Source organism: Dioscorea cayenensis, chromosome 1 (assembly GCF_009730915.1).
Source record: "Dioscorea cayenensis subsp. rotundata cultivar TDr96_F1 chromosome 1, TDr96_F1_v2_PseudoChromosome.rev07_lg8_w22 25.fasta, whole genome shotgun sequence".
Taxonomy (NCBI): domain Eukaryota; kingdom Viridiplantae; phylum Streptophyta; class Magnoliopsida; order Dioscoreales; family Dioscoreaceae; genus Dioscorea; species Dioscorea cayenensis.
The window spans coordinates 25,258,074-25,264,938 of NC_052471.1; the positions used below are offsets into that span (position 1 = coordinate 25,258,074).

The window sequence follows — 6,865 nt, forward strand, 5'->3', positions numbered from 1 at the left end:
AATGCTCCACCTAGGACAATCATTTCAAGTGCAAGAACCATCTATTATGCTTCCTAATCAATGCAATGGTGAGTCGTGGAAATCCTTAACTACATAGTCCCAAATCTAAGGTCAACTATGCCTCACTCTATACATGTCCCGGAGGAGAGATCAAATAACCTCGCAACCTCGCACTCGATAGAGTTGCAATGAGCTCTAGCGATTCCAAGTGATAAATCTCTTCCTAATTATAGACCTAATCCTTTGGTCCAGTTGGAAGGTCCCTAACCACGATTAAGCCCTAGATACTAAGATCACCTCAACGCTTCACTCTGTTGCACGCGCAACTAAGCCCCAGCGGAGGGTCATCCCTAAGACCATTCACGTCGAAGCGGAAAGGGGACGCTCCTGTACCTCTTGACTCACCCTCTCAACCCTCTCCAACCTAGTTTTTCTAACGCTCGTGGTGTGTCACTCACTCACAAGGTTACCAACAAGAACTCTCAACCCTAGTGTCACTCTAAGGGAAATGTTCATACAATCAAGCATTCAAGGTTGGAACTCACAACAAACATCAATTAATTGAAAGCATAATAAAGAGATTCAATGAAACAAATACATCATAGGGTTCACAATTAGCCCAAGTACCCATTAGGGGTTTAGCTCTACATGGAGCTAAGTACAATCAAAGACGTAGAATGTAAAATCAATGAAATAGAGAAACTCCCTCGATAGTCGTGTCGATGGTCTTGTGGAAAGTCCTCTACTCATCGTCCAAGGATTCCCTTATTCGGTATAGGATACGCCTCAACGGAAGCTCCCCTACCAACCTTCTTCCAAAGGAATGACGATGTCAAAGCCGTAGAACCTCTACAAAACCCTAGCCGAAACCCTCTCTCAAGTTGGGGAAAAGATGGAGAAAAGAATCCTGAAATCGGGAGCTGAATCGGCTTTTAAATAGAGCTGAAATCGGAATCCACACGCCCCGTGGCATACATGGAATTTCCGCGCGCGTGGGTAATTTCCACACGCCCGTCGCGGATTCTCTAAAAGCGTCAATTTTGGCCATCTCGTGAGCGATGGCGAGTGCGATTATCCGCTATAGTAACCCTGCTCATGATTACTCTACCAAAAATACTAATAAATCCGCTTTTGATCGAGGTAACATAAACCGGCACAGGTTTATACCGTGGATCGCTTTGCTTGTTCAATAACGGATAAGTTGATGGAGATCTTGTTCTATGTGCATAAGTCGGAATGCTTGAGTGTGACTGCCCTTGTGGCCCTCCAAATGGTTGTGCTAACTCAAATACGGCGAGGTTGGCACACACTCTAGCATCTCGCACCCGACTCATATCTTCGCGTTTGAACTTTGGCAAGATTTCCTCAAAAATCGGTGCATTGTGATCCACATTGGCTTCTTTCCTTCATAATTGGTTTCACAACCCAACCTGCATAAAAGTAACATAAAAACACACATATTAGTGTAAAAATCCGAGAAATGTAATGCTCAACATAAAGAAAGAACGCTTCGCATTCATATCGCACAAGCACTTATCAGCAGCCCTGTCTCAAGTTGGGGAAAAGTTGGAAAAAAGGATCCTGAAATCGGGGCTGAAATCGGCTTTAAATACAGCTTGAATAAGGAATCCACACGCCCAATGGGTGCCCCTGTGGATTTTTCGCACGGGAGTGGGAATTTCCACACTCCCGTGTGGATTCTCTGTTTTACTCCTTCTTCGGTCGGCTATGGTACAGTTTTACTGCAGTACCCTGCTACATTACTGGCCCAAAACACTCGTGAATCCATATTTTCATTGAGGAAATGTAAACAGGCACACTTTTAAGCCAAAGATCGCTTTACTTCTTCAATAAACGGACACGCTGGTGGAGATCTTGCTATACATGCACAAGCCGGAATTCTTGAATGTGACTGCCCTTGTTCCCCTCCAAATCGTTGTGCTAACTTGAATACAAGGAGGTTAGCACACATTCTCGCATCTCAAACCTGACTTATGTCTTCGCGTTTGAACCTTCTCAAAACTTCCTCGAAATGATGCATTCACGATCTACATTGGCTTCCGACAACGCCCCTTGCGTATATCCCGCAAGTGCACAGGTTTGTCGAAGTAATAAAATCCCAGGTGAGTGGGTATCATATCCACAGTGAGTAGGGAGTAAAAATACTTAAATTGTTTCTTAACTAAGCAAAATATAAATAGTGATTTGTGTGATAAGATGTAATGCAAACAAAAGTAAAAAAGACAAGAGAGAGAGCAAAAATAAAGGAGAGGCAAGACAATCGATATAGATAGGGTACTCAGATAATGATCCACCTAGGACAATCATTTCAAGTGTAAAAACCCTCTATTATGCTTCCCAACTAATGCATTAATGAGTCATGGAGATCCTTTAATACATGGTTCCAAATCTAAGGTCAACCATGCCTAACTCTATACATGTCCCTGAGGAGAAATTGAATAACCTCTCAACCTCACACTCGTATAGAATTGCAATGAGTTCTAGGGATTCCAAGTGATAAATCCTCTTCCTATAAGTAGACCTAACCCTTTAGTCCAGGCGGAAGGTCCCTAGCCACAATTAAGCCCTAGATGCTAAAATCACTTCAACGCTTCACTCCATTGCACTCGCAACTAAGCCCCAGCGGAAGGTCATCCCTTAGTAACACGTAGAAGTGATCTTAGTATCCCCAGGGATGACCTTCCGTTGGGGCTTAGTTGCGGTGCAATGGAGTGAAGCGTAGAAGTGATCTTAGTATCTAGGGCTTAATTGTGGTTATGGACCTTCCACCTAGACCAAAGGGTTTGGTCTATAATTAGGAAGAGATTTATCACTTGGGAATCTAGAGCTTATTGCAATTCTATCGATCTTGTGACTGAGAGGTTATCAATCTCCTCCGGGACATGTATAGAGATGGCATGATTGACTGAGATTTGAGACTATTTAATTAAGGATTTCCATGACTCACAATTGCATTAATTAGGGAAGCATAATAGAGGGTTCTTGCACTGAAGCGATTGTCTAAGTCGAGCAATATCCGGGTACCCCATCTTTATCGATTGCCTCACCTTCTCCTTTACTTGTGCTCTCTTACTTGTTGTTTTTACTTTTGAGAATTGAATCATTGTCACATACATCACTATTCACTTTTCACATAGTTAAGAAGTGAATTAAGTCTTTTTATTCCCTACTCCCTGTGGATATGATACCCACTCATTCGGGATTATTACTTCGACAAACCCGTGCACTTGCGAGATATAAGCAAGGGGACCTTGTCAAGTTTTTGCCGCCATTGCCGGGGAGTAGGCGCTTAGAGATACTTTGCACTTTGTTTTCTTAGCTATTTACCATACATTCTATTTCATATCTTCTTATTCTATCATCGTTCTGATTTCTTTTTCTTTTTTTTGGGTGCAGCTCCAGGTTATAACCCGAGGGAACCCCTCAATATTGATTGAAGGAGATCCCGAGCTTGAACGTACACTTAGAAGAAGAGGGAAAGAGCTTGTGCAAGAACAGACTAATCTAGCTGATTTGGAAGTGGAAGAATCTAAAAAACATGGCAGAACAGAATGAGCAACCGCGAACATTATTCTATTATGCCAGACCTTCAGTGTTGGGGACACAATCGAGTATTGTGCGTCTCCCGATTACAGCTCAGAACTTCGAGCTGAAGCCAACATTCATCCACATGTTACAGTAATCCACACAATTCAATGGTTGGCTGATGAGGATCCAGACAGCCATATAGAGAGTTTTCTTAAGGTGTGTGATATGCTAAAGAAAAACGGGGTGATGGATGATGCCATCAAGTTGCGAGCCTTCCCATTTTCCCTAAAAGGGAGAGTGAAGCAGTGGTTACACTCATTACCTAGAGCATTAATTACCACATCGGAGGAGATGGTAGAAGCTTTTCTTGCCTGTTATTTCCCTCCCAGAAAATCCGCGAAGCTTAGGAATGAGATCTCATTCTTTGTTCAGTTGGAATTGGAGTCTCTATTTGAGACATGGGAAATGTTCAAGGAGCTCCTGAGAAAGTGCCCGCAACATGGATTTCAAGAGTCGATGATTGTTCAGACCTTTTACAATGGTTTGAACCCGAATTTAAGGCAACTCTTGGATGCGGCAGCAGGAGGTACCTTAGGTAGCAAGACCCTAGATTAGGCCTGTCAGTTAATTGAAGAAATGGGGTTAAACAGATACCAATGGAATGCTAGGGAGAAGAAAAAGGTGGCTGTGACTAATTTGAGTAAGAAGTTAGATCTTCTAACTTCAAATAGAGTAGCGGCCGTGACTAATTGCACTGGGTGTGGCGGAGGACATGCTCCCTCCGATTGCCCGATCTCTACTGGTGATTTATCTTCAGTGGAGAATGTCTATTTCGTAGGTAATGGCATGAGACCTCAAGGAAACCCATATAGCAATACCTACAATCCGGGTTGGAAGAATCATCCCAATTTCTCATGGAGTAATGAAGGTCCACCAAAGGCCATGGGGTCACTGGGTTTCCAACCACAACAATAAGTGCCGCATGTGGAAAACAGAGTTTCAGGTTTGGAAACCGGAATGAATGATTTGGAGAAGGCCTTGACTAGATTTGTGCAATCTGCAAATACAAGATTTGAATCAATTCAGGCTACACTTCGCAACCACACTGCCCCTTTGCATAACCTTGAAAATCAAGTGGGGCAAATTGCGAAGTCTCTCTCTGAAAGGCCACATGGAAGCTTGCTGAGCAATACAGAGACCAACCCTAAAGAGCAAGTGAATGTAATCACTTTGAGAAGTGGTCATGAGGTTGAAGGTAGGCTTCTGAGTGAGATGCCAAAAGAACACGCACCCGAGGTTATAGAGGTAGAAGAGGAAACAAGCAAAGAGAAGGAGGTGGCACCCCCACCTTTCAAGCCAAGAATCCCTTATCCCTCTAGATTGAAAAATAACCAAGGGGATGAACAGTACAAGAAGCTCCTAAGTTTGTTCAAGAAACTCCACATCAATATTCCTTTTTGTCAGGCATTGGCCCAAATGCCTAAGTATGCGAAGTTCTTGAAAGACTTGTTGACCAACAAGAGGAAGTTGTAGGAGTGTTCTTCGGTGATTCTAGATGCCTCATGCTCGATGGTGTTGTAAAGGAACATGCCAAACAAGAAGAAACACCCGGGAAGCTTCATCATTCCTTGTAGCATTGGCAATATGGGTGAAGAAATGGTATTGGCGGACTCAGGGGCAAGCATCAACGTCATGCCGTACACCTTCTTTCAAAAGTTAGGCTTGGGTGAGCCTAGGCCCACTCGGATGACTTTGCAATTGGCGGACTGAACGGTGAGATATCTGAGGGATATCATCAAAGATATACTTGTCAAGGTGGACAAGTATATATTTCCTGTAGACTTTGTGGTGCTAGACGTCGATGAGGATGCGGATGTAACCTTGATACTTGGGAGGCCGTTCTTGCGGACTTCCAAGGCATTGATTGACATGGATGGCGGAGAGCTAACTTTGAGAGTTGGATATGACAAGCTCACATACCGCCTTGTTGAAGCCATGCGGCATTCTCTTGATTTCGATGATACTTTATACTTTCTAGACACTACTGATGAGATTATTGATGAATACATGCAGAAAATGTTCAATCCGGACCCATACGAGGGTTTATTCGACCAAGAGGAGGATTATGAAGAAGTAATGATGCTTGGTTCGACGGAAGAAGTACCATCTACCTCGGGGATCTTGAAGAAGGTGCTCCGTAAAATGAAGAAGGCTAGGAAACGCCACCGGAAATGCTCCAAGGCTATTGGAGACGTACGTGAACCGAAGAAGTTGGATGAACCATTGATAGGTGGCCCCAAGCCCGATAATACACCCTCTACCTTGAAGAGATTGTGCTCATCATGCTTCCAAGTCATGGGTAAGAGGGCAACATTCATCTATGAGCCCCCGTGATTTAAGACAAGCTATATCAAGGTTAGTGACGTTAAACAAGCGCTTCTTGGGAGGCAACCCAAGTGTTTACTATTTTTCTTAGTCGAATAATGTAGTGTTTGCATGAATAAATTGTTAAGTGTTGGTGTCTTGATTTTTAGATGCATGTGCTACGATTTTATTTTAGGTTTTGAGGATTCATTATGTGTTTTCATGTGGATTTGGTAAAGTTGGGTCGTTTGAGCTTTATTTCATGTTTTTACTGGTAAAACTTGTATAATAGGGCAGGCTCTGAGTGTGTAAACATGTTCAGAAAATTTTTTTTGCAGAGCCTGCAAGTTTTTTCTAAGGCATCCAGGAAAACGCACGGACGTGTGGAATTTCTGCACGCCCGTGGATCTGCATTTCGAGCTCATCCAGAGGAAGCGCAGGGGTTTGCGGCGGCCCCTGTGAATGACCATGCGAATATCACACGCCCGTGGGTAATTTCTGCACGGGCGTGTGATCTCCTGCAGAGTTTGGCGATTTATCCCGAGAGCACACAGGGGCGTGAACTCGCCCTTGTGGCCGACCTTGTAAAACCCGCACGGGCATGGGTAATTTCCTCACGCCCGTGCGAATCTCTGCAGAGAAGCTCTCTCCATCCCGAGAAGGCACAGAGGCGTGCATTTACCCCTATGAATTAGACCTGTGAATGTCCACGCACATGCGGCATTTCCGCACGGGGGTGCGGAACACTTAGGAATTTTCTCGGATGTCTAGAGAAGCCACAGGGGCGTACGGCTGCACCTGTGGATCGGGCGCACGGGCGTGGGTATTTTCCATATGCCCATGTGAGAGCGTTCAGAGTCGAAAGGGCATTTCCCGAGAGCGCACTGGGGCGTGCACGTTCCCCTGTGCAGTTTTCCTTTAGAGACGCACGGGCATGGGTAATTTCCGCACG

The 6,865-nt window shown here is 44.3% G+C and overlaps 1 non-coding gene across 1 annotated transcript; it reads right to left on the bottom strand.

Annotated features, from left to right (window-relative positions):
* Positions 1-3,948: 3,948 nt before the first annotated feature.
* Positions 3,949-4,055, bottom strand: LOC120265875. The gene has a single exon (XR_005537784.1). It is a non-coding gene; the product is annotated as a small nucleolar RNA R71 (small nucleolar RNA).
* Between the last annotated feature and the right edge of the window lie 2,810 nt (positions 4,056-6,865).